The sequence below is a fragment of the Oryzias latipes genome, chromosome 1, assembly GCF_053564925.1.
Source record: "Oryzias latipes strain Hd-rR chromosome 1, Olatipes_Hd-rR_3.1".
Taxonomy (NCBI): domain Eukaryota; kingdom Metazoa; phylum Chordata; class Actinopteri; order Beloniformes; family Adrianichthyidae; genus Oryzias; species Oryzias latipes.
The window spans coordinates 10866019-10893393 of record NC_136237.1 but is presented as its reverse complement, the minus strand read 5'-3'; the positions used below and the strand labels follow the sequence as shown (position 1 = coordinate 10893393).

Genomic DNA, 27375 nt, shown 5'->3' with positions numbered 1-27375 from the left:
TTACTCGCAGTCAACCACTCTGTCAGCATGTACATAGACTCATTTCTTATCATGATCAAGAGCGCTCAATGAATCTCACTCTGGCTTTTGGGGAAGCCACGGAATTCTAATCATTGACATCAACACCTGAAAGCCACAGAGGCACTATCTGTCAAGAACAGAAATCCCTGATCAACAAGTATTCCTTAAAGGTAAATTCCATACCAACAACAGACCAAACTCTGCAACTCATCTCATAAGTACATGCTTCTTGCACCAACAGTTTGATGAAACGTAGATACAAAAGAAAATGTTGTGCAGAATGTGGACATCTATCCCCCTTGTTCTCACATGCAAAGCAAGCACTCTGCCATTTGAAGTAATTCCCTAGCAAAATGCTCTGATTGGTTGCTCAAATCCAAAAGTCCTTTTGGCCACGATGAGAGCACAGGTCCTTCTAACCTTGTTGTATATCCACATACTGGCACATTTTTAGTTTTTAAAAAATCCCAACTTGCTTGAGTAGCTGGAAATAATGGGCTACCTCAAGATGCCACAGGCCGCACGAGGCCAATGATGGCATACGAGTTTATGAGACCAGTGGTGTCACGAAAGAATTGAATTCCAGATGAGGTGTCCGAGAGGTTAAGGAGATGGACTGCTAATCCATTGTGCTTTGCACGCATGGGTTCAAATCCCATCCTCATTGTGTGTTTTGTCTTTTGGAGTGTCAACAGACGTTGTTCAGTAGCACCATGACAAGTTTTAAGCTGTGTTCACACCAAATGCAATCTTGGTGTAAGGATTCTCCACATTCACTCCTAAATCAATGTTCTCATTATATTCAAGGGTACTGTGGTGTGTTTAGCATTCAGCGTGTCAAGTCATTTTCGGACATACATCGTGCGACGAATTTGACAAGCGTCGAAAGGCAGCTAGCTGCCCCACTCAAATGTGACACCGAATCGAACTCAGTGTGAAAGCAGCATTACACTCATGCCCCTCTTCTAAGTAGTTACATTCTTACCAACATCCAAAACAACAGCAGCAATACCCAACAAGAAAAGCTCTTATGAATGTATTCATGCAGTTGCATCTATTACCTTGTCTGCGTCAACTGCACTCACACTATCTTTGTTGATGGTTGCAAGGAGCAGGTGTTTCAGTAAACACTTTCAAAGCTTTAAAAGCCCTGACTTGAATGAAAGCTTTTGTCATAAACATCTGAAAGACATTAAGGTAGTTGCAGCAGTTTGAAAGCTCGGTCAGCATTTTGCAATGTTTTTAATGGGCATTGGTGCAAAGACATGTAGTATGATTCCCAATGAGGGTACATCTAAAGGACTGTATTTGATGATCAACAGACAGGAGCTCAGGATAATGGAGAATGAGGGCATCGATCCCTCTACCTCTCACATGCAAAGCGAGCGCTCTACCACTTGAGCTAATTCCCCTACGAATCAACTGTGTTTTTATGCCAAATGTTTAATGACACTTTTTGTATGGCTGTGACAGTTCTTCGTAGCTTCGGTGCATATCCAAACACTGTTTTTGCGGCTTTTTCTCTCCAAAATATCAACTTTTTCCAGTGGTTAAAAACCACACGATTCTTTATTTGCCTCCACAGTTGCAAAGCTAATGCTAGAAGGGTTGGACACGCCATGTTTACAAAGATAATATAAACACACGGGCCATCTACAAGGATCTGCAGATTTGAAACTTGACTCATTACCAACTCTGCCAAATGAAAGGTAATCAACAAACAAGTCGTTCTGATCTTTACCTTTTCTGATGGTGAATTTGCATGCATCTTTTTACTCGCAGTCAACCACTCTGTCGGCATGTACATAGACTCATTTCTTATCATGATCAAGAGCGCTCAATGAATCTCACTCTGGCTTTTGGGGAAGCCACGGAATTTTAATCATTGACATCAACACCTGAAAGCCACAGAGGCACTATCTGTCAAGAACAGAAATCCCTGATCAACAAGTATTCCTTAAAGGTAAATTCCATACCAACAACAGACCAAACTCTGCAACTCATCTCATAAGTACATGCTTCTTGCACCAACAGTTTGATGAAACGTAGACACAAAAGAAAATGTTGTGCAGAATGTGGACATCTATCCCCCTTGTTCTCACATGCAAAGCAAGCACTCTGCCATTTGAAGTAATTCCCTAGCAAAATGCTCTGATTGGTTGCTCAAATCCAAAAGTCCTTTTGGCCACAATGAGAGCACAGGTCCTTCTAACCTTGTTGTATATCCACATACTGGCACATTTTTAATTTTTAAAAAATCCCAACTTGCTTGAGTAGCTGGAAATAATGGGCTACCTCAAGATGCCACAGGCCGCACGAGGCCAATGATGGCATACGAGTTTATGAGACCAGTGGTGTCACGAAAGAATTGAATTCCAGATGAGGTGTCCGAGAGGTTAAGGAGATGGACTGCTAATCCATTGTGCTTTGCACGCATGGGTTCAAATCCCATCCTCATTGTGTGTTTTGTCTTTTGGAGTGCCAACAGACGTTGTTCAGTAGCACCATGAAAAGTTTTAAGCTGTGTTCACACCAAATGCAATTTGTGTGTAAGGATTGTCCACATTCACTCCTACATCAATGTTCTGATTATATTCAAGGGTCCTGTGGTGTGTTTAGCATTCAGCGTGTCAAGTCATTTTCGGACATACATCGTGCGACGAATTTAACAAGCGTCGAAAGGCAGCTAGCTGCCCCACTCAAATGTGACACCGAATCGAACTCAGTGTGAAAGCAGCATTACACTCATGCCCCTCTTCTAAGTAGTTACATTCTTACCAACATCCAAAACAACAGCAGCAATACCCAACAAGAAAAGGTCTTATGAATGCATTCATGCAGTTGCATCGATTACCTTGCCTGCGTCAACTGCACTCACACTATCTTTGTTGATGGTTGCAAGGAGCAGGTGTTTCAGTAAACACTTTCAAAGCTTTAAAAGCCCTGACTTGAATGAAAGCTTTTGTCATAAACATCTGAAAGACATTAAGGTAGTTGCAGCAGTTTGAAAGCTCGGTCAGCATTTTGCAATGTTTTTAATGGGCATTGGTGCAAAGACATGTAGTATGATTCCCAATGAGGGGACATCTAAATGACTGTATTTGATGATCAACAGACAGGAGCTCAGGATAATGGAGAATGAGGGCATCAATCCCTCTACCTCTCACATGCAAAGCGAGCGCTCTACCACTTGAGCTAATTCCCCTACGAATAAACTGCGTTTTTATGCCAAATGTTTAATGACACTTTTTGTATGGCTGTGACAGTTCTTCGTAGCTTCGGTGCATATCCAAACACTGTTTTTGCGGCTTTTTCTCTCCAAAATATCAACTTTTTCCAGTGGTTAAAAACCACACGATTCTATTTTTGCCTCCACAGTTGCAAAGCTAATGCTAGAAGGGTTGGACACGCCATGTTTACAAAGATAATATAAACACGGGCCATCTACAAGGATCTGCAGATTTGAAACTTGACTCATTACCAACTCTGCCAAATGAAAGGTAATCAACAAACAAGTCGTTCTGATCTTTACCTTTTCTGATGGTGAATTTGCATGCATCTTTTTACTCGCAGTCAACCACTCTGTCAGCATGTACATAGACTCATTTCTTATCATGATCAAGAGCGCTCAATGAATCTCACTCTGGCTTTTGGGGAAGCCACGGAATTCTAATCATTGACATCAACACCTGAAAGCCACAGAGGCACTATCTGTCAAGAACAGAAATCCCTGATCAACAAGTATTCCTTAAAGGTAAATTCCATACCAACAACAGACCAAACTCTGCAACTCATCTCATAAGTACATGCTTCTTGCACCAACAGTTTGATGAAACGTAGATACAAAAGAAAATGTTGTGCAGAATGTGGACATCTATCCCCCTTGTTCTCACATGCAAAGCAAGCACTCTGCCATTTGAAGTAATTCCCTAGCAAAATGCTCTGATTGGTTGCTCAAATCCAAAAGTCCTTTTGGCCACAATGAGAGTACACAGGTACTTCTAACCTTGTTGTATATCCACATACTGGCACATTTTTAGTTTTTAAAAAATCCCAACGTGCTTGAGTAGCTGGAAATAATGGGCTACCTCAAGATGCCACAGGCCGCACGAGGCCAATGATGGCATACGAGTTTATGAGACCAGTGGTGTCACGAAAGAATTGAATTCCAGATGAGGTGTCCGAGAGGTTAAGGAGATGGACTGCTAATCCATTGTGCTTTGCACGCATGGGTTCAAATCCCATCCTCATCGTGTGTTTTGTCTTTTGGAGTGTCAACAGACGTTGTTCAGTAGCACCATGACAAGTTTTAAGCTGTGTTCACACCAAATGCAATTTGTGTGTAAGGATTGTCCACATTCACTCCTACATCAATGTTCTGATTATATTCAAGGGTCCTGTGGTGTGTTTAGTATTTAGCGCGTCAAGTCATTTTCGGACATACATCGTGCGACGAATTTGACAAGCGTCGAAAGGCAGCTAGCTACCCCATTCAAATGTGACACCGAATCGAACTCAGTGTGAAAGCAGCATTACACTCATGCCCCTCTTTTAAGTAGTTACATTCTTACCAACATCCAAAACAACAGCAGCAATACCCAACAAGAAAAGGTCTTATGAATGCATTCATGCAGTTGCATCGATTACCTTGCCTGGGTCAACTGCACTCACACTATCTTTGTTGATGGTTGCAAGGAGCAGGTGTTTCAGTAAACACTTTCAAAGCTTTAAAAGCCCTGACTTGAATGAAAGCTTTTGTCATAAACATCTGAAAGACATTAAGGTAGTTGCAGCAGTTTGAAAGCTCGGTCAGCATTTTGCAATGTTTTTAATGGGCATTGGTGCAAAGACATGTAGTATGATTCCCAATGAGGGGACATCTAAATGACTGTATTTGATGATCAACAGACAGGAGCTCAGGATAATGGAGAATGAGGGAATCAATCCCTCTACCTCTCACATGCAAAGCGAGCGCTCTACCACTTGAGATAATTCCCCTACGAATAAACTGCGTTTTTATGCCAAATGTTTAATGACACTTTTTGTATGGCTGTGACAGTTCTTCGTAGCTTCGGTGCATATCCAAACACTGTTTTTGCGGCTTTTTCTCTCCAAAATATCAACTTTTTCCAGTGGTTAAAAACCACACGATTCTATTTTTGCCTCCACAGTTGCAAAGCTAATGCTAGAAGGGTTGGACACGCCATGTTTACAAAGATAATATAAACACGGGCCATCTACAAGGATCTGCAGATTTGAAACTTGACTCATTACCAACTCTGCCAAATGAAAGGTAATCAACAAACAAGTCGTTCTGATCTTTACCTTTTCTGATGGTGAATTTGCATGCATCTTTTTACTCGCAGTCAACCACTCTGTCAGCATGTACATAGACTCATTTCTTATCATGATCAAGAGCGCTCAATGAATCTCACTCTGGCTTTTGGGGAAGCCACGGAATTCTAATCATTGACATCAACACCTGAAAGCCACAGAGGCACTATCTGTCAAGAACAGAAATCCCTGATCAACAAGTATTCCTTAAAGGTAAATTCCATACCAACAACAGACCAAACTCTGCAACTCATCTCATAAGTACATGCTTCTTGCACCAACAGTTTGATGAAACGTAGATACAAAAGAAAATGTTGTGCAGAATGTGGACATCTATCCCCCTTGTTCTCACATGCAAAGCAAGCACTCTGCCATTTGAAGTAATTCCCTAGCAAAATGCTCTGATTGGTTGCTCAAATCCAAAAGTCCTTTTGGCCACAATGAGAGTACACAGGTACTTCTAACCTTGTTGTATATCCACATACTGGCACATTTTTAGTTTTTAAAAAATCCCAACGTGCTTGAGTAGCTGGAAATAATGGGCTACCTCAAGATGCCACAGGCCGCACGAGGCCAATGATGGCATACGAGTTTATGAGACCAGTGGTGTCACGAAAGAATTGAATTCCAGATGAGGTGTCCGAGAGGTTAAGGAGATGGACTGCTAATCCATTGTGCTTTGCACGCATGGGTTCAAATCCCATCCTCATCGTGTGTTTTGTCTTTTGGAGTGTCAACAGACGTTGTTCAGTAGCACCATGACAAGTTTTAAGCTGTGTTCACACCAAATGCAATTTGTGTGTAAGGATTGTCCACATTCACTCCTACATCAATGTTCTGATTATATTCAAGGGTCCTGTGGTGTGTTTAGTATTTAGCGCGTCAAGTCATTTTCGGACATACATCGTGCGACGAATTTGACAAGCGTCGAAAGGCAGCTAGCTACCCCATTCAAATGTGACACCGAATCGAACTCAGTGTGAAAGCAGCATTACACTCATGCCCCTCTTTTAAGTAGTTACATTCTTACCAACATCCAAAACAACAGCAGCAATACCCAACAAGAAAAGGTCTTATGAATGCATTCATGCAGTTGCATCGATTACCTTGCCTGGGTCAACTGCACTCACACTATCTTTGTTGATGGTTGCAAGGAGCAGGTGTTTCAGTAAACACTTTCAAAGCTTTAAAAGCCCTGACTTGAATGAAAGCTTTTGTCATAAACATCTGAAAGACATTAAGGTAGTTGCAGCAGTTTGAAAGCTCGGTCAGCATTTTGCAATGTTTTTAATGGGCATTGGTGCAAAGACATGTAGTATGATTCCCAATGAGGGGACATCTAAATGACTGTATTTGATGATCAACAGACAGGAGCTCAGGATAATGGAGAATGAGGGAATCAATCCCTCTACCTCTCACATGCAAAGCGAGCGCTCTACCACTTGAGCTAATTCCCCTACGAATAAACTGCGTTTTTATGCCAAATGTTTAATGACACTTTTTGTATGGCTGTGACAGTTCTTCGTAGCTTCGGTGCATATCCAAACACTGTTTTTGCGGCTTTTTCTCTCCAAAATATCAACTTTTTCCAGTGGTTAAAAACCACACGATTCTATTTTTGCCTCCACAGTTGCAAAGCTAATGCTAGAAGGGTTGGACACGCCATGTTTACAAAGATAATATAAACACGGGCCATCTACAAGGATCTGCAGATTTGAAACTTGACTCATTACCAACTCTGCCAAATGAAAGGTAATCAACAAACAAGTCGTTCTGATCTTTACCTTTTCTGATGGTGAATTTGCATGCATCTTTTTACTCGCAGTCAACCACTCTGTCAGCATGTACATAGACTCATTTCTTATCATGATCAAGAGCGCTCAATGAATCTCACTCTGGCTTTTGGGGAAGCCACGGAATTCTAATCATTGACATCAACACCTGAAAGCCACAGAGGCACTATCTGTCAAGAACAGAAATCCCTGATCAACAAGTATTCCTTAAAGGTAAATTCCATACCAACAACAGACCAAACTCTGCAACTCATCTCATAAGTACATGCTTCTTGCACCAACAGTTTGATGAAACGTAAACACAAAAGAAAATGTTGTGCAGAATGTGGACATCTATCCCCCTTGTTCTCACATGCAAAGCAAGCACTCTGCCATTTGAAGTAATTCCCTAGCAAAATGCTCTGATTGGTTGCTCAAATCCAAAAGTCCTTTTGGCCACAATGAGAGTACACAGGTACTTCTAACCTTGTTGTATATCCACATACTGGCACATTTTTAGTTTTTAAAAAATCCCAACTTGCTTGAGTAGCTGGAAATAATCGGCTACCTCAAGATGCCACAGGCCGCACGAGGCCAATGATGGCATACGAGTTTATGAGACCAGTGGTGTCACGAAAGAATTGAATTCCAGATGAGGTGTCCGAGAGGTTAAGGAGATGGACTGCTAATCCATTGTGCTTTGCACGCATGGGTTCAAATCCCATCCTCATCGTGTGTTTTGTCTTTTGGAGTGTCAACAGACGTTGTTCAGTAGCACCATGACAAGTTTTAAGCTGTGTTCACACCAAATGCAATTTGTGTGTAAGGATTGTCCACATTCACTCCTACATCAATGTTCTGATTATATTCAAGGGTCCTGTGGTGTGTTTAGTATTTAGCGCGTCAAGTCATTTTCGGACATACATCGTGCGACGAATTTGACAAGCGTCGAAAGGCAGCTAGCTACCCCATTCAAATGTGACACCGAATCGAACTCAGTGTGAAAGCAGCATTACACTCATGCCCCACTTCTAAGTAGTTACATTCTTACCAACATCCAAAACAACAGCAGCAATACCCAACAAGAAAAGGTCTTATGAATGCATTCATGCAGTTGCATCTATTACCTTGCCTGCGTCAACTGCACTCACACTATCTTTGTTGATGGTTGCAAGGAGCAGGTGTTTCAGTAAACACTTTCAAAGCCCTGACTTGAATGAAAGCTGTTGTCATAAACATCTGAAAGACAGTAAGGTAGTTACAGCAGACCGAAAGCTCGGTCAGCATTTTGCAATGTTTTTAATGGGCATTGGTGCAAAGACATGTAGTATGATTCCCAATGAGGGTACATCTAAAGGACTGTATTTGATGATCAACAGACAGGAGCTCAGGATAATGGAGAATGAGGGCATCGATCCCTCTACCTCTCACATGCAAAGCGAGCGCTCTACTACTTGAGATAATTTCCCTACGAATCAACTGCGTTTTTATTTCAAATGTTTAATGACACTTTTTGTATGGCTGTGACAGTTCTTCGTAGCTTCGGTGCATATCCAAACACTGTTTTTGCGGCTTTTTCTCTCCAAAATATCAACTTTTTCCAGTGGTTAGAAACCACACAATTCTATATTTGCCTCCACAGTTGCAAAGCTAATGCTAGAAGGGTTGGACACGCCATGTTTACAAAGATAATATAAACACACGGGCCATCTACAAGGATCTGCAGATTTGAAACTTGACTCATTACCAACTCTGCCAAATGAAAGGTAATCAACAAACAACTCGTTCTGATCTTTACCTTTTCTGATGGTGAATTTGCATGCATCTTTTTACTCGCAGTCAACCACTCTGTTGGCATGTACATAGACTCATTTCTTATCATGATCAAGAGCGCTCAATGAATCTCACTCTGGCTTTTGGGGAACCCACGGAATTCTAATCATTGACATCAACACCTGAAAGCCACTGAGGCACTATCTGTCAAGAACAGAAATCCCTGATCAACAAGTATTCCTTAAAGGTAAATTCCATACCAACAACAGACCAAACTCTGCAACTCATCTCATAAGTACATGCTTCTTGCACCAACAGTTTGATGAAACGTAGATACAAAAGAAAATGTTGTGCAGAATGTGGACATCTATCCCCCTTGTTCTCACATGCAAAGCAAGCACTCTGCCATTTGAAGTAATTCCCTAGCAAAATGCTCTGATTGGTTGCTCAAATCCAAAAGTCCTTTTGGCCACAATGAGAGTACACAGGTACTTCTAACCTTGTTGTATATCCACATACTGGCACATTTTTAGTTTTTAAAAAATCCCAACGTGCTTGAGTAGCTGGAAATAATGGGCTACCTCAAGATGCCACAGGCCGCACGAGGCCAATGATGGCATACGAGTTTATGAGACCAGTGGTGTCACGAAAGAATTGAATTCCAGATGAGGTGTCCGAGAGGTTAAGGAGATGGACTGCTAATCCATTGTGCTTTGCACGCATGGGTGCAAATCCCATCCTCATTGTGTGTTTTGTCTTTTGGAGTGCCAACAGACGTTGTTCAGTAGCACCATCTAAAGTTTTAAGCTGTGTTCACACCGATTGCAATTTGTGTGTAAGGATTGTCCACATTCACTCCTACATCAATGTTCTGATTATATTTAAGGGTCCTGTGGTTTGTTTAGCATTCAGCGTGTCAAGTCATTTTCGGACATACATCGTGCGACTAATTTAACAAGCGTATAAAGGCAGCTAGCTGCCCCACTCAAATGTGACACCGAATCGAACTCAGTGTGAAAGCAGCATTACACTCATGCCCCTCTTCTGAGTAGTTACATTCTTACCAACATCCAAAACAACAGCAGCAATACCCAACAAGAAAAGGTCTTATGAATGTATTCATGCAGTTGCATCTATTACCTTGTCTGCGTCAACTGCACTCACACTATCTTTGTTGATGGTTGCAGGGAGCAGGTGTTTCAGTAAACACTTTCAAAGCTTTAAAATCCCTGACTTGAATGAAAGCTTTTGTCATAAACATCTGAAAGACATTAAGGTAGTTGAAGCAGTTTGAAAGCTCGGTCAGCATTTTGCAATGTTTTTAATGGGCATTGGTGCAAAGACATGTAGTATGATTCCCAATGAGGGTACATCTAAAGGACTGTATTTGATGATCAACAGACAGGAGCTCAAGATAATGGAGAATGAGGGCATCTATCCCTCTACCTCTCACATGCAAAGCGAGCGCTCTACCACTTGAGCTAATTCCCCTACGAATAAACTGCGTTTTTATGCCAAATGTTTAATGACACTTTTTGTATGGCTGTGACAGTTCTTCGTAGCTTCGGTGCATATCCAAACACTGTTTTTGCGGCTTTTTCTCTCCAAAATATTAACTTTTTCCAGTGGTTAAAAACCACACGATTCTATTTTTGCCTCCAAAGTTGCAAAGCTAATGCTAGAAGGGTTGGACACGCCATGTTTACAAAGATAATATAAACACGGGCCATCTACAAGGATCTGCAGATTTGAAACTTGACTCATTACCAACTCTGCCAAATGAAAGGTAATCAACAAACAAGTCGTTCTGATCTTTACCTTTTCTGATGGTGAATTTGCATGCATCTTTTTACTCGCAGTCAACCACTCTGTCAGCATGTACATAGACTCATTTCTTATCATGATCAAGAGCGCTCAATGAATCTCACTCTGGCTTTTGGGGAAGCCACGGAATTCTAATCATTGACATCAACACCTGAAAGCCACAGAGGCACTATCTGTCAAGAACAGAAATCCCTGATCAACAAGTATTCCTTAAAGGTAAATTCCATACCAACAACAGACCAAACTCTGCAACTCATCTCATAAGTACATGCTTCTTGCACCAACAGTTTGATGAAACGTAGATACAAAAGAAAATGTTGTGCAGAATGTGGACATCTATCCCCCTTGTTCTCACATGCAAAGCAAGCACTCTGCCATTTGAAGTAATTCCCTAGCAAAATGCTCTGATTGGTTGCTCAAATCCAAAAGTCCTTTTGGCCACAATGAGAGTACACAGGTACTTCTAACCTTGTTGTATATCCACATACTGGCACATTTTTAGTTTTTAAAAAATCCCAACGTGCTTGAGTAGCTGGAAATAATGGGCTACCTCAAGATGCCACAGGCCGCACGAGGCCAATGATGGCATACGAGTTTATGAGACCAGTGGTGTCACGAAAGAATTGAATTCCAGATGAGGTGTCCGAGAGGTTAAGGAGATGGACTGCTAATCCATTGTGCTTTGCACGCATGGGTTCAAATCCCATCCTCATCGTGTGTTTTGTCTTTTGGAGTGTCAACAGACGTTGTTCAGTAGCACCATGACAAGTTTTAAGCTGTGTTCACACCAAATGCAATTTGTGTGTAAGGATTGTCCACATTCACTCCTACATCAATGTTCTGATTATATTCAAGGGTCCTGTGGTGTGTTTAGTATTTAGCGCGTCAAGTCATTTTCGGACATACATCGTGCGACGAATTTGACAAGCGTCGAAAGGCAGCTAGCTACCCCATTCAAATGTGACACCGAATCGAACTCAGTGTGAAAGCAGCATTACACTCATGCCCCTCTTCTAAGTAGTTACATTCTTACCAACATCCAAAACAACAGCAGCAATACCCAACAAGAAAAGGTCTTATGAATGCATTCATGCAGTTGCATCTATTACCTTGCCTGCGTCAACTGCACTCACACTATCTTTGTTGATGGTTGCAAGGAGCAGGTGTTTCAGTAAACACTTTCAAAGCCCTGACTTGAATGAAAGCTGTTGTCATAAACATCTGAAAGACAGTAAGGTAGTTACAGCAGACCGAAAGCTCGGTCAGCATTTTGCAATGTTTTTAATGGGCATTGGTGCAAAGACATGTAGTATGATTCCCAATGAGGGTACATCTAAAGGACTGTATTTGATGATCAACAGACAGGAGCTCAGGATAATGGAGAATGAGGGCATCGATCCCTCTACCTCTCACATGCAAAGCGAGCGCTCTACTACTTGAGATAATTTCCCTACGAATCAACTGCGTTTTTATTTCAAATGTTTAATGACACTTTTTGTATGGCTGTGACAGTTCTTCGTAGCTTCGGTGCATATCCAAACACTGTTTTTGCGGCTTTTTCTCTCCAAAATATCAACTTTTTCCAGTGGTTAGAAACCACACAATTCTATATTTGCCTCCACAGTTGCAAAGCTAATGCTAGAAGGGTTGGACACGCCATGTTTACAAAGATAATATAAACACACGGGCCATCTACAAGGATCTGCAGATTTGAAACTTGACTCATTACCAACTCTGCCAAATGAAAGGTAATCAACAAACAACTCGTTCTGATCTTTACCTTTTCTGATGGTGAATTTGCATGCATCTTTTTACTCGCAGTCAACCACTCTGTTGGCATGTACATAGACTCATTTCTTATCATGATCAAGAGCGCTCAATGAATCTCACTCTGGCTTTTGGGGAACCCACGGAATTCTAATCATTGACATCAACACCTGAAAGCCACTGAGGCACTATCTGTCAAGAACAGAAATCCCTGATCAACAAGTATTCCTTAAAGGTAAATTCCATACCAACAACAGACCAAACTCTGCAACTCATCTCATAAGTACATGCTTCTTGCACCAACAGTTTGATGAAACGTAAACACAAAAGAAAATGTTGTGCAGAATGTGGACATCTATCCCCCTTGTTCTCACATGCAAAGCAAGCACTCTGCCATTTGAAGTAATTCCCTAGCAAAATGCTCTGATTGGTTGCTCAAATCCAAAAGTCCTTTTGGCCACAATGAGAGCACAGGTCCTTCTAACCTTGTTGTATATCCACATACTGGCACATTTTTAGTTTTTAAAAAATCCCAACTTGCTTGAGTAGCTGGAAATAATGGGCTACCTCAAGATGCCACAGGCCGCACGAGGCCAATGATGGCATACGAGTTTATGAGACCAGTGGTGTCACGAAAGAATTGAATTCCAGATGAGGTGTCCGAGAGGTTAAGGAGATGGACTGCTAATCCATTGTGCTTTGCACGCATGGGTTCAAATCCCATCCTCATCGTGTGTTTTGTCTTTTGGAGTGTCAACAGACGTTGTTCAGTAGCACCATGACAAGTTTTAAGCTGTGTTCACACCAAATGCAATTTGTGTGTAAGGATTGTCCACATTCACTCCTACATCAATGTTCTGATTATATTCAAGGGTCCTGTGGTTTGTTTAGCATTCAGCGTGTCAAGTCATTTTCGGACATACATCGTGCGACTAATTTAACAAGCGTCGAAAGGCAGCTAGCTGCCCCATTCAAATGTGACACCGAATCGAACTCAGTGTGAAAGCAGCATTACACTCATGCCCCTCTTCTAAGTAGTTACATTCTTACCAACATCCAAAACAACAGCAGCAATACCCAACAAGAAAAGGTCTTATGAATGCATTCATGCAGTTGCATCTATTACCTTGTCTGCATCAACTGCACTCACACTATCTTTGTTGATGGTTGCAAGGAGCAGGTGTTTCAGTAAACACTTTCAAAGCCCTGACTTGAATGAAAGCTGTTGTCATAAACATCTGAAAGACAGTAAGGTAGTTGCAGCAGACCGAAAGCTCGGTCAGCCTTTTGCAATGTTTTTAATGGGCATTGGTGCAAAGACATGTAGTTATGATTCCCAATGAGGGTACATCTAAAGGACTGTATTTGATGATCAACAGACAGGAGCTCAGGATAATGGAGAATGAGGGCATCGATCCCTCTACCTCTCACATGCAAAGCGATCGCTCTACTACTTGAGCTAATTACCCTACGAATCAACTGTGTTTTTATGCCAAATGTTTAATGACACTTTTTGTATGGCTGTGACAGTTCTTCGTAGCTTCGGTGCATATCCAAACACTGTTTTTGTGGCTTTTTCTCTCCAAAATATCAACTTTTTCCAGTGGTTAGAAACCACACAATTCTATATTTGCCTCCACAGTTGCAAAGCTAATGCTAGAAGGTTTGGACACGCCATGTTTACAAAGATAATATAAACACACGGGCCATCTACAAGGATCTGCAGATTTGAAACTTGACTCATTACCAACTCTGCCAAATGAAAGGTAATCAACAAACAAGTCGTTCTGATCTTTATCTTTTCTGATGGTGAATTTGCATGCATCTTTTTACTCGCAGTCAACCACTCTGTCAGCATGTACATAGACTCATTTCTTATCATGATCAAGAGCGCTCAATGAATCTCACTCTGGCTTTTGGGGAAGCCACGGAATTCTAATCATTGACATCAACACCTGAAAGCCACAGAGGCACTATCTGTCAAGAACAGAAATCCCTGATCAACAAGTATTCCTTAAAGGTAAATTCCATACCAACAAGAGACCAAACTCTGCAACTCATCTCATAAGTACATGCTTCTTGCACCAACAGTTTGATGAAACGTAGATACAAAAGAAAATGTGGTGCAGAATGTGGACATCTATCCCCCTTGTTCTCACATGCAAAGCAAGCACTCTGCCATTTGAAGTAATTCCCTAGCAAAATGCTCTGATTGGTTGCTCAAATCCAAAAGTCCTTTTGGCCACGATGAGAGCACAGGTCCTTCTAACCTTGTTGTATATCCACATACTGGCACATTTTTAGTTTTAAAAAAATCCCAACTTGCTTGAGTAGCTGGAAATAATGGGTTACCTCAAGATGCCACAGGCCGCACGAGGCCAATGATGGCATACGAGTTTATGAGACCAGTGGTGTCACGAAAGAATTGAATTCCAGATGAGGTGTCCGAGAGGTTAAGGAGATGGACTGCTAATCCATTGTGCTTTGCACGCATGGGTTCAAATCCCATCCTCATCGTGTGTTTTGTTTTTTGGAGTGTCAACAGACGTTCAGTAGCACCATGACAAGTTTTAAGCTGTGTTCACACCAAATGCAATTTGTGTGTAAGGATTGTCCACATTCACTCCTACATCAATGTTCTGATTATATTCAAGGGTCCTGTGGTGTGTTTAGTATTCAGCGCATCAAGTAATTTTCAGACATACATCGTGCGACGAATTTGACAAGCGTCGAAAGGCAGCTAGCTGCCCCACTCAAATGTGACACCGAATCGAACTCAGTGTGAAAGCAGCATTACACTCATGCCCCTCTTCTAAGTAGTTACATTCTTACCAACATCCAAAACAACAGCAGCAATACCCAACAAGAAAAGGTCTTATGAATGTATTCATGCAGTTGCATCTATTACCTTGCCTGCGTCAACTGCACTCACACTATCTTTGTTGATGGTTGCAAGGAGCAGGTGTTTCAGTAAACACTTTCAAAGCTTTAAAAGCCCTTACTTGAATGAAAGCTTTTGTCATAAACATCTGAAAGACATTAAGGTAGTTGCAGCAGTTTGAAAGCTCGGTCAGCATTTTGCAATGTTTTTTAATGGGCATTGGTGCAAAGACATGTAGTATGATTCCCAATGAAGGTACATCTAAATGACTGTATTTGATGATCAACAGACAGGAGCTCAGGATAATGGAGAATGAGGGCATCGATCCCTCTACCTCTCACATGCAAAGCGAGCGCTCTACCACTTGAGCTAATTCCCCTATGAATCATCTGCGTTTTTATGCCAAATGTTTAATGACACTTTTTGTATGGCTGTGACAGTTCTTCGTAGCTTCGGTGCATATCCAAACACTGTTTTTGCAGCTTTTTCTCTCCAAAATATCAACTTGTTCCAGTGGTTGTAAACCACAGGATCCTATATTTGCCTCCACAGTTGCAAAGCTAATGCTAGAACGGTTGGACACGCCATGTTTACAAAGATATAATAAACACCCGGGCCATCTACAAGGATCTGCGGATTTGAAACTTGACTCATTACCAACTCTGCCAAATAAAAGGTAATCAACAAACAAGTCGTTCTGATCTTTACCTTTTCTGATGGTCAGTTTGCATGCATCTTTTTACTCGCAGTCAGCCACTCTGTCAGCATGTACATAGACTCATTTCTTATCATGATCAAGAGCGCTCAATGAATCTCACTCTGGCTTTTGGGGAACCCACGGAATTCTAATCATTGACATCAACACCTGAAAGCCACAGAAGCACTATCTGTCAAGAACAGAAATCCCTGATCAAGAAGTATTCACTAAAGGTAAATTCCATACCAACAACAGACCAAACTCTGCAACTCATCTCATAAGTACATGCTTCTTGCACCAACAGTTTGATGAAACGTAGATACAAAGGAAAATGTTGTGCAGAATGTGGACATCTATCCCCCTTGTTCTCACATGCAAAGCAAGCGCTCTGCCATTTGAAGTAATTCCCTAGCAAAATGCTCTGATTGGTTGCTCAAATCCAAAAGTCCTTTGGCTACAATGAGAGCACAGGTCCTTCTAACCTTGTTGTATATCCACATACTGGCACATTTTTAGTTTCTAAAAAATCCCAACTTGCTTGAGTAGCTGGAAATAATGGGCTACCTCAAGATGCAACAGGCCGCACGAGGCCAATGATGGCATACGAGTTTATGAGACCAGTGGTGTCACGAAAGAATTGAATTCTAGGTGAGGTGTCCGAGAGGTTAAGGAGATGGACTGCTAATCCATTGTGCTTTGCACGCATGGGTTCAAATCCCATCCTCATCGTGTGTTTTGTCTTTTGGAGTGTCAACAGACGTTGTTCGGTAGCACCATGACAAGTTTTAAGCTGTGTTCACACCAAATGCAATTTGTGTGTAAGGTTTGTCCACATTCACTCTTACATCAATGTTCTGATTATATTCAGGGGTCCTTTGGTGTGTTTAGCATTTCAGCGTGTCACGTCATTTTCGGACATACATCTTGCGACGAATTTGACAAGCGTCGAAAGGGAACTAGCTGCCCCACTCAAATGTGACACCGAATCGAACTCACTGTGAAAGCAGCATTACACTCATGCCCCTCTTCTGAGTAGTTACATTCTTACCAACATCCAAAACAACAGCAACAATACCCAACAAAAAAAGGTCTTATGAATGTATTCGTGCAGTTGCATCTATTACCTTGTCTGCGTCAACTGCACTAACACTATCTTTGTTGATGGTTGCAAGGAGCAGGTGTTTCAGTAAACACTTTCAAGGCTTTAAAAGACCTGGCTTGAATGAAAGCTTTTGTCATAAACATCTGAAAGACAGTAAGGTAGTTGCAGCAGTTTGAAAGCTCAGTCAGCATTTTGCAATGTTTTTAATGGGCATTGGTGCAAAGACATGTAGTATGATTCCCAATGAGGGTACATCTAAAGGACTGTACTTGATGAACAACACACAGGAGCTCAGGATAATGGAAAATGAGGGCATCGATCCCTCTACCTCTTACATGCAAAGTGAGCGCTCTACCACTTGAGCTAATTCCCCTACGAATCATCTGCGTTTTTATTCCAAATGTTTAATGACACTTTTTGTATGGCTGTGACAGTTCTTCGTAGCTTCGGTGCATATCCAAACACTGTTTTTGCAGCTTTTTCTCTACAAAATATCAACTTCTTCCAGTGGTTGAAAATTTTCCTGTTGGAAAATATAATCTGTCGCTTTGAGATTACTTTCCTTGTTGCATGTTCAATAAAGTCGAGAAGAAGAAAACCACGGGATTCGGCCGGATTAAGTTTAACAAATTTATTTCCCTAACAATATTTCTAAAAACAGAGTAAAACAAAATAAAACAGATATCCTGTTTCCCAAAGTTTCAGAGCTTGCACAGCGCCAAATTACAAACGTCTTAACGTGTCAGCCTGTTGGGAACAAAGGAAAGTTCCTCCGTCCAGCTGTTTTAACATCTCGGTTTCAGCCACCTCCTTCGTAGCACAGCATGGTGTCCAGACTCCTCCTCTGGACGCTCAGATTGGCTGGCAGGGAGCCTGCCTACCTCTTTCCGTCCATATTAGGAGTTACAGCATTTGGTCCTGGCTTCCTGCTTCAAACGTCCAGGGGGGTTATTTCAAAGACGGACCACTGTCCGACCACCAACGGTGTCCCCATGGGGGTCCAGCACAGCCGCCCGGATCCCTCTCCGCAGGCAGTCAGTCCCAACCCTTTGTCCTTCTCATGCGAGTTAGCACCTCCAGGGTTTCCCATGATTTAAATTGAATCCTGGAGACAATTTAATTCTGGTCCATGTCAGATCTACAGTTAAGGCTTCCAGATGGTCTTAGAAGATCAAAGACTGTTTTCTCCTGGAGGGGGATGAGTCTGCAGCTGTAGCATCAAAACCTCTTTACATATGCAATTATCAGGAAGTCCCTTTTAATTGAAATGGCTGGAACACACACACAAAGTAAACCTAAAAGAAAACCTTCAATGAAATAAAGATAAGATAAAAACCTAGGAGAAATAAGAACCACAAAAAATAAATTCCTTCAGTTTCCCTCTCTTGACCTCACGAAGTGAGGTCACACAAAAAATAAAAACACATCATCACATCATGCAATCAAAACAGCTGTGGTCTCGAGCCCTCACAATATATAAACAGAACCAATGTGCATTTCAAAGGTGTTGATGATCCATTTATGAGTTTAGCAGCGAAAAACCTGTGGAGCTTGCATTAATGATCTTTAAAAAAACATTCAGTTGGACAGGAAAAATGCATGCTAAGGCCCCGAGCCCCATCGGCGACCGTCCCTAAGGACACTCATGCTTCATTGGATCTTTGGCACATTGGCGTTTACAAAGAACAAGACATAAAATAGTAAATAAAGAAAATGCACAAATAAAAAATCAAATTATTCTAAAAAGTAAAAGATAAAGACAATAAAATAGCACTTCCTGTAAGGAAAAGGAACACCTGGAATTAAGGGGGGAATTGAGAAATGTTAAAGCAGAACAAAATTACACAGACGATGAAAAGGAAAAAGAAAATTGTCAAACATAACAGTAAGCAATTTTATAAAATGCAACAAAGTCCAAAAAAGGTCATTCCGGGCCTCGAACACTCGCGTCCTCCTTCTGCATGTCCCACAAGCTCTGGCAAGCTTGGACCTGGCCTCCTATGGACTTCTCAATAAGTCTGTTATTAGAGATGTGACACATCTGACACAACAGAACGGCTGCAAAAGGACTTGGGGTGTCCACTGCTGTGGTACTGTTCTGCCAAGATGATTCTGCTGTGGGTCTAAGTTTTTGTTAGTGTTAATGTCAGGAATTTTTTAGAAAATAAAAAACAATAAAACACAAAAGACAATGAGACAAGAATCAATTTACGCATGCGCAGTAAGAGAAAATATGATGGAAAGGGTCCACCACATTTCTCTTCTCAAAGGTCTGCTTCCCCTCGTGCTGTTTTATGAAGAACACAAGTGGGGAAAATACAAATTCAAGAAAAAGAAAAAAGTTTATTTTGGGCTGTTGTCTAATGACCCAGTCGTAGAACCTACTCATCCTTGCTGTGGATGAGAGAAAATCAGATGAACAATCACACAAAGCTTTAAAATTTTAAAAATGGTCAATCTGTGTTACTATTTAAACATTCTTTCTAAATGGTCAATCTGTGTTACTATTTAAACATTCTTTCTAGACAAATACATTTAAACGATAATGATAAAATAATGTCCTTCTTTTAATCAGTAAGACCTCTTTTGTCTACCTCCCTCTCTTGGCCTGGGGCTAAGCTCCAGGACAAACACATAAAACGAATTAAATGTAAAGCAAAAACATGAAAACAATAAACAGTTTGGTGCATCGATAAGGTGAACAGGCGTCCTTGTCCACGCTCCTGTAAAAGGCAAGGTCACAAGAAAAAATAATACAACTGCAACAGAAGATCTTTCATTAATTGCAGGCAGATGTCATCAGCAGTTGGTGCTGCCAGCAGGAGATCATCAGCCTACATCATGAAAACACAAACCTCTTATAGCATAATGTTCTGTCAGAGAGACTTTAAACAGTGATTAAAAATGCCAGAAGGATTTTATGAACCCCTCTGTACTAAAATGCAAATAATTGTCTGCTATTTTTATGTAATGGAATGCAAAAGAAAACGTGTGCTAAAGCAATAGCAACAAACAACACACCTTGTGGGGTGAAAGGTGACAGCATGCAATATGGATCAGGGACGGATAGGTTTCATAATAATGCAACTCAAATTAACATTAGCTTAAATCATATGCCACGCGATCCATCAGTTTTTAAAACCGGTTTCAAAAAAGTACACCATGAAGATTACGAATATTCAATGACACCATAGTTCCACAGCCCAGACTGAGTTTCCTTCCTCCCTTCATCTGCATCAGTCACCCAGCTGCACTGAGATCTAAAAACTGTGCTCCTGTAGTTACCTGAATCACCACCGGGGGGACGATGAAAAATGAACCAACATCAACTGAACCTGTGGACCATGAAGCATCAGAGAGCGTTTTAAACATCACCTCTGCATCTTCATGAGCCGTCTCCTCTCTGCTCAGTTGTTGAAGGCAAAATTAACCTGTACATTTTATTGAGGGAGGAAAGTGAACATCTGAAAAAACACAATTTTGCCAGTCTGTGTTAACGTTAAAGTCATCATGTTATTTGCTTTCCTTTAATTTGTAACACCTTCATTATCCAGAAATAATGTTTTCATAGTTTCATAGAAATAGTTTTTTCAGTTGATCAACTTCTCCCTCTGCCCTGTAATGTGCTCTGCAGTGATGAATCAGATGCATGTTAAAATCGACTTTTATCACCTGCCAGACGCTCCACTGCATTCTTCATGTGTAAATTCATGCCTTCAATTGAGTAGGAGAGCTGACCTGAGGGTCAGACACTCCTGACACGGCCCCCTCCTGTGAAGGTAGTGAGCTGCGGGGGATGAAAAACTTCTGCGTCTTTTGTCACTCACCCACAAAGCAGAGGGGGGTTTTCTGCCTAAAGTTTTATGAGGTCTCAGGGGGGCCTCTCTTCTGCTTGGAAAGAGATTTAGAAATGTATTAGTCATGTTCATTCTTCACCGTCTCCAACGCCGTCAGTTGATCAGTAATGAAAGCCAGCAAAGGGAAAAATCCCTAAAATTTTCTTTGTCCGATATGACGGACATGGAGCAAAATCTTTGGAAAATATATTGTCTTACATGCATTCTGGCCGCTAATCATTCACTCTTAATCAAAAAAACAAAGACAAATTGTTCTTACTTACCATTAAGGACTTGCTGCCCTACAAAAAGAATTTGGAGAAGTGCTAAAAGCAACAAAATCCCACAATTTAAGCTTTTCCTTATTTAACCAAAAACACAATTCACACTCTAAAACCCAGGCAATCAATACAAAGACAAGAACTTTTAACCGTTTCTGCAAAAGACATAACACAACAAATTAGGTACCTCACACATAAACAAAAATAAACCATTTCACTGAAATGAATCGTTCATAACTAGCGTTTTAACATTCATGTTCCCTCTTCTCCTGTTCTACCAGACCCTGCACTTTCATACCACACCTGTCCATGTCCACAGACCCTCCATTTTACTTACAATGGCTTTCATTTCTAGCTTTACTTCACTGCTTTGTCCATTTTCCCATCTCAGTTATTTTCTGATAACACTTTTCAAATACTATTGATTATGATTCAAACAAACAAAACCGCCACTCATTCGCTTCTCATTCAAACAGCAGTGCACGAGATTAAAACAAACAAAAAACGGAATTAAACAAATTTAAAATGTCAATGACTAAAACTTCTTTTAATACAGCTGAACTTAATCACGGTTAGGACATACAAACAAATTAGAGACATGTATTCACAATAAGAAAACCGAAATAATTACAAAATTATTTTACCCCAAATGTATTAGACCCTGCAACCATGCACGTTGATCTCGCCGTTGCGGCAGAGGCTCCCGTCGGAGGTGCTGTGCAACATAAAAACCTTTTTCGGCGAACCGAAAACCCACTGGAATTTGTTTTTCAACGCTGTCTTACAACCGAGGTCATTACCACGCTCGATAACGACGATCCCCACCATGATTTTACCGCAAATTACATCCCAAACTCTTCAAATGTTCCTCATGAAAAAGTTCAGCACGTTCCGTCATATTTGGTCGTCAGGGACGCGTCTCGCCGACCACATGGTACAAGCAAAGCCAATCACAGCCACACGTCGCCATTTTGGCTAGGACTCCGTCACGCTTACCACGTGGTACAGTCAAACCCAATCAGAATCGTCGACACATTTGAAGCAACTAAAACGTCCCGTCATTGGTCCATGTGACGTAAACACACTGTGAGCAAGATGGCTGCGTCCATAGAGCAGACAATACACAGGGAAATGTGGAAAATACAGTTAAAACACACAGATTCAAACACTTTTTCATTCCATTCTTTCCAAAATCGCATACATTTCATTCCATTCATCCTCATTCAAGCCATTTTCACCGCTGTTGTCAAGTCAAGTCGTTAGCGTCATGTTGTCTGTCGTCAAAACAAAATTCACCGGTTTCCTCATTTCTTCTGTCTAGTGCACCTTTCATTTTTATTGTGAATCTCTCTGTGGTTTCTCTACGCATTAAAAATAATTTGTGAAGGTTCGCTGCCTTCCTGGTTTTTCCGAAAATCCTAAAACGCGCAAAATTAGTTCCTATAGTAATACCGTTGTTTTCGTACGGGATTTCGTACAGGCTCAAACAGACGCAAAACCTACTAAATTTTAACGTAATAAAAATATCACACGCTCCCAATTTAGTGTTTATTCAATTTTTGACAGGCTGAACAGACACAAAACCTGCACAATTTCCTCAAATTCAATTTCATAAATTTCCTCAGTCCAATTCGCTGTTTCAGGAGGGTGAACCACAAAACTTATACAGGTGCGCTATGCCGTCCACATACTTCACTTCCCCAAAATTTGAGTTATTCACTAAAAGAATAACGTAAACAATATGCAGAATTTACGAACAGGTTCCTGCTTTACCTTTTGTTTGTGAGGCCTCGAGGGAAGTCAAGCACGTGGGGGGAGCGTCACCGACTTTTCGCCGAAAGTCTCAGAAATCTCATAATAAACCACTATCGGTCCTCTTACCCGCGTTGCGCTTCCGCGTTTCTTCCCCACTTTTCACGTTCAGGGGTCACCAATTAATGTTGGAAAATATAATCTGTCGCTTTGAGATTACTTTCCTTGTTGCATGTTCAATAAAGTCGAGAAGAAGAAAACCACGGGATTCGGCTGGATTAAGTTTAACAAATTTATTTCCCTAACAATATTTCTAAAAACAGAGTAAAACAAAATAAAACAGATATCCGGTTTCCCAAAGTTTCAGAGCTTGCACAGCGCCAAATTACAAACGTCTTAACGTGTCAGCCTGTTGGGAACAAAGGAAAGTTCCTCCGTCCAGCTGTTTTAACATCTCGGTTTCAGCCACCTCCTTTGTAGCACAGCATGGTGTCCAGACTCCTCCTCTGGACGCTCGGATTGGCTGGCAGGGAGCCTGCCTACCTCCTTCCGTCCATATTAGGAGTTACAGCATTTGGTCCTGGCTTCCTGCTTCAAACGTCCAGGGGGGTTATTTCAAAGACGGACCACTGTCCGACCACCAACGGTGTCCCCATGGGGGTCCAGCACAGCCGCCCGGATCCCTCTCCGCAGGCAGTCAGTCCCAACCCTTTGTCCTTCTCATGCGAGTTAGCACCTCCAGGGTTTCCCGTGATTTAAATTGAATCCTGGAGACAATTTAATTCTGGTCCATGTCAGATCTACAGTTAAGGCTTCCAGATGGTCTTAGAAGATCAAAGACTGTTTTTTCATGGAGGGGGATGAGTCTGCAGCTGTAGCATCAAAACCTCTTTACATATGCAATTATCAGGAAGTCCCTTTTAATTGAAATGGCTGGAACACACACACAAAGTAAACCTAAAAGAAAACCTTCAATGAAATAAAGATAAGATAAAAACCTAGGAGAAATAAGAACCACAAAAAATAAATTCCTTCACTCCACAGTTGCAAAGCTAATGCTAGAACGGTTGGACACGCCATGTTTACAAAGATGTAATAAACACCCGGGCCATCTACAAGGATCTGCGGATTTGAAACTTGACTCATTACCAACTCTGCCAAATGAAAGGTAATCAACAAACAAGTCGTTCTGATCTTTACCTTTTCTGATGGTCAGTTTGCATGAATCTTTTTACTCGCAGTCAGCCACTCTGTCAGCATGTACATAGACTCATTTCTTATCATGATCAAGAGCGCTCAATGAATCTCACTCTGGCTTTTGGGGAACCCACGGAATTCTAATCATTGACATCAACACCTGAAAGCCACAGAAGCACAATCTGTCAAGAACAGAAAGCCCTGATCAAGAAGTATTCACTAAAAGTAAATTCCATACCAACAACAGACCAAACTCTTCAACTCATCTATTAAGTACATGCTTCTTGCACCAACAGTTTGATGAAACGTAGATACAAAGGAAAATGTTGTGCAGAATGTGGACATCTATCCCCCTTGTTCTCACATGCAAAGCAAGCACTCTGCCATTTGAAGTAATTCCCTAGCAAAATGCTCTGATTGGTTGCTCAAATCCAAAAGTCCTTTGGCTACAATGAGAGCACAGGTCCTTCTAACCTTGTTGTATATCCACATACTGGCACATTTTTAGTTTCTAAAAAATCCCAACTTGCTTGAGTAGCTGGAAATAATGGGCTACCTCAAGATGCCACAGGCCGCACGAGGCCAATGATGGCATACGAGTTTATGAGACCAGTGGTGTCACGAAAGAATTGAATACCAGATGAGGTGTCCGAGAGGTTAAGGAGATGGACTGCTAATCCATTGTGCTTTGCACGCATGGGTTCAAATCCCATCCTCATCGTGTGTTTTGTCTTTTGGAGTGTCAACAGACGTTGTTCGGTAGCACCATGACAAGTTTTAAGCTGTGTTCACACCAAATGCAATTTGTGTGTAAGGTTTGTCCACATTCACTCCTACATCAATGTTCTGATTATATTCAAGGGTCCTTTGGTGTGTTTAGCATTTCAGCGTGTCACTTCATTTTCGGACATACATCTTGCGACGAATTTGACAAGCGTCGAAAGGGAACTAGCTGCCCCACTCAAATGTGACACCGAATCGAACTCACTGTGAAAGCAGCATTACACTCATGCCCCTCTTCTGAGTAGTTACATTCTTACCAACATCCAAAACAACAGCAACAATACCCAACAAGAAAAGGTCTTATGAATGTATTCGTGCAGTTGTATCTATTACCTTATCTGCGTCAACTGCACTCACACTATCTTTGTTGATGGTTGCAAGGAGCAGGTGTTTCAGTAAACACTTTCAAGGCTTTAAAAGACCTGGCTTGAATGAAAGCTTTTGTCATAAACATCTGAAAGACAGTAAGGTAGTTGCAGCAGTTTGAAAGCTCGGTCAGCATTTTGCAATGTTTTTAATGGGCATTGGTGTAAAGACATGTAGTATGATTCCCAATGAGGGTACATCTAAAGGACTGTATTTGATGATCAACAGACAGGAGCTCAGGATAATGGAGAATGAGGGCATCGATCCCTCTACCTCTCACATGCAAAGCGAGCGCTCTACCACTTGAGCTAATTACCCTACGAATCAACTGTGTTTTTATGCCAAATGTTTAATGACACTTTTTGTATGGCTGTGACAGTTCTTCGTAGCTTCGGTGCATATCCAAACACTGTTTTTGCGGCTTTTTCTCTCCAAAATATCAACTTTTTCCAGTGGTTAAAAACCACACGATTCTATATTTGCCTCCACAGTTGCAAAGCTAATGCTAGAAGGGTTGGACACGCCATGTTTACAAAGATAATATAAACACACGGGCCATCTACAAGGATCTGCAGATTTGAAACTTGACTCATTACCAACTCTGCCAAATGAAAGGTAATCAACAAACAAGTCGTTCTGATCTTTACCTTTTCTGATGGTGAATTTGCATGCATCTTTTTACTCGCAGTCAACCACTCTGTCAGCATGTACATAGACTCATTTCTTATCATGATCAAGAGCGCTCAATGAATGTCACTCTGGCTTTTGGGGAACCCACGGAATTCTAATCATTGACATCAACACCTGAAAGCCACAGAGGCACAATCTGTCAAGAACAGAAATCCCTGATCAACAAGTATTCCTTAAAGGTAAATTCCATACCAACAACAGACCAAACTCTGCAACTCATCTCATAAGTACATGCTTCTTGCACCAACAGTTTGATGAAACGTAGATACAAAAGAAAATGTTGTGCAGAATGTGGACATCTATCCCCCTTGTTCTCACATGCAAAGCAAGCACTCTGCCATTTGAAGTAATTCCCTAGCAAAATGCTCTGATTGGTTGCTCAAATCCAAAAGTCCTTTTGGCCACAATGAGAGCACAGGTCCTTCTAACCTTGTTGTATATCCACATACTGGCACATTTTTAGTTTCTAAAAAATCCCAACTTGCTTGAGTAGCTGGAAATAATGGGCTACCTCAAGATGCCACAGGCCGCACGAGGCCAATGATGGCATACGAGTTTATGAGACCAGTGGTGTCACAAAAGAATTGAATTCCAGATGAGGTGTCCGAGAGGTTAAGGAGATGGACTGCTAATCCTTTGTGCTTTGCACGCATGGGTTCAAATCCCATCCTCATCGTGTGTTTTGTCTTTTGGAGTGTCAACAGACGTTGTTCGGTAGCACCATGACAAGTTTTAAGCTGTGTTCACACCAAATGCAATTTGTGTGTAAGGTTTGTCCACATTCACTCCTACATCAATGTTCTGATTATATTCAAGGGTCCTTTGGTGTGTTTAGCATTTCAGCGTGTCAAGTCATTTTCGGACATACATCGTGCGACGAATTTGACAAGCGTCGAAAGGGAACTAGCTGCCCCACTCAAATGTGACACCGAATCGAACTCACTGTGAAAGCAGCATTACACTCATGCCCCTCTTCTGAGTAGTTACATTCTTACCAACATCCAAAACAACAGCAACAATACCCAACAAGAAAAGGTCTTATGAATGTATTCATGCAGTTGCATCTATTACCTTGTCTGCGTCAACTGCACTCACACTATCTTTGTTGATGGTTGCAAGGAGCAGGTGTTTCAGTAAACACTTTCAAGGCTTTAAAAGGCCTGACTTGAATGAAAGCTTTTGTCATAAACATCTGAAAGACATTAAGGTACTTGCAGCAGTTTGAAAGCTCGGTCAGCATTTTGCAATGTTTTTAATGGGCATTGGTGCAAAGACATGTAGTATGATTCCCAATGAGGG

At 41.3% G+C, this 27375-nt stretch overlaps 11 non-coding genes across 11 annotated transcripts; all 11 read left to right on the top strand.

Annotated features, from left to right (window-relative positions):
• The first annotated feature begins 606 nt into the window (after positions 1-606).
• trnas-gcu (transfer RNA serine (anticodon GCU)) lies at positions 607-688 on the top strand. Its single transcript has one exon. It is a non-coding gene; the product is annotated as a tRNA-Ser (tRNA).
• Positions 689-2399: 1711 nt separating this feature from the next.
• Positions 2400-2481, top strand: trnas-gcu (transfer RNA serine (anticodon GCU)). Its single transcript has one exon. It is a non-coding gene; the product is annotated as a tRNA-Ser (tRNA).
• Positions 2482-4192: 1711 nt separating this feature from the next.
• Positions 4193-4274, top strand: trnas-gcu (transfer RNA serine (anticodon GCU)). Its single transcript has one exon. It is a non-coding gene; the product is annotated as a tRNA-Ser (tRNA).
• Positions 4275-5985: 1711 nt separating this feature from the next.
• On the top strand, positions 5986-6067 carry trnas-gcu (transfer RNA serine (anticodon GCU)). The gene has a single exon. It is a non-coding gene; the product is annotated as a tRNA-Ser (tRNA).
• A 1711-nt stretch (positions 6068-7778) lies between these two features.
• On the top strand, positions 7779-7860 carry trnas-gcu (transfer RNA serine (anticodon GCU)). The gene has a single exon. It is a non-coding gene; the product is annotated as a tRNA-Ser (tRNA).
• A 3497-nt stretch (positions 7861-11357) lies between these two features.
• Positions 11358-11439, top strand: trnas-gcu (transfer RNA serine (anticodon GCU)). The gene has a single exon. It is a non-coding gene; the product is annotated as a tRNA-Ser (tRNA).
• A 1702-nt stretch (positions 11440-13141) lies between these two features.
• Positions 13142-13223, top strand: trnas-gcu (transfer RNA serine (anticodon GCU)). Its single transcript has one exon. It is a non-coding gene; the product is annotated as a tRNA-Ser (tRNA).
• A 1703-nt stretch (positions 13224-14926) lies between these two features.
• trnas-gcu (transfer RNA serine (anticodon GCU)) lies at positions 14927-15008 on the top strand. Its single transcript has one exon. It is a non-coding gene; the product is annotated as a tRNA-Ser (tRNA).
• Positions 15009-16716: 1708 nt separating this feature from the next.
• Positions 16717-16798, top strand: trnas-gcu (transfer RNA serine (anticodon GCU)). Its single transcript has one exon. It is a non-coding gene; the product is annotated as a tRNA-Ser (tRNA).
• Positions 16799-24876: 8078 nt separating this feature from the next.
• Positions 24877-24958, top strand: trnas-gcu (transfer RNA serine (anticodon GCU)). The gene has a single exon. It is a non-coding gene; the product is annotated as a tRNA-Ser (tRNA).
• Positions 24959-26670: 1712 nt separating this feature from the next.
• trnas-gcu (transfer RNA serine (anticodon GCU)) lies at positions 26671-26752 on the top strand. The gene has a single exon. It is a non-coding gene; the product is annotated as a tRNA-Ser (tRNA).
• Positions 26753-27375: the final 623 nt, after the last annotated feature.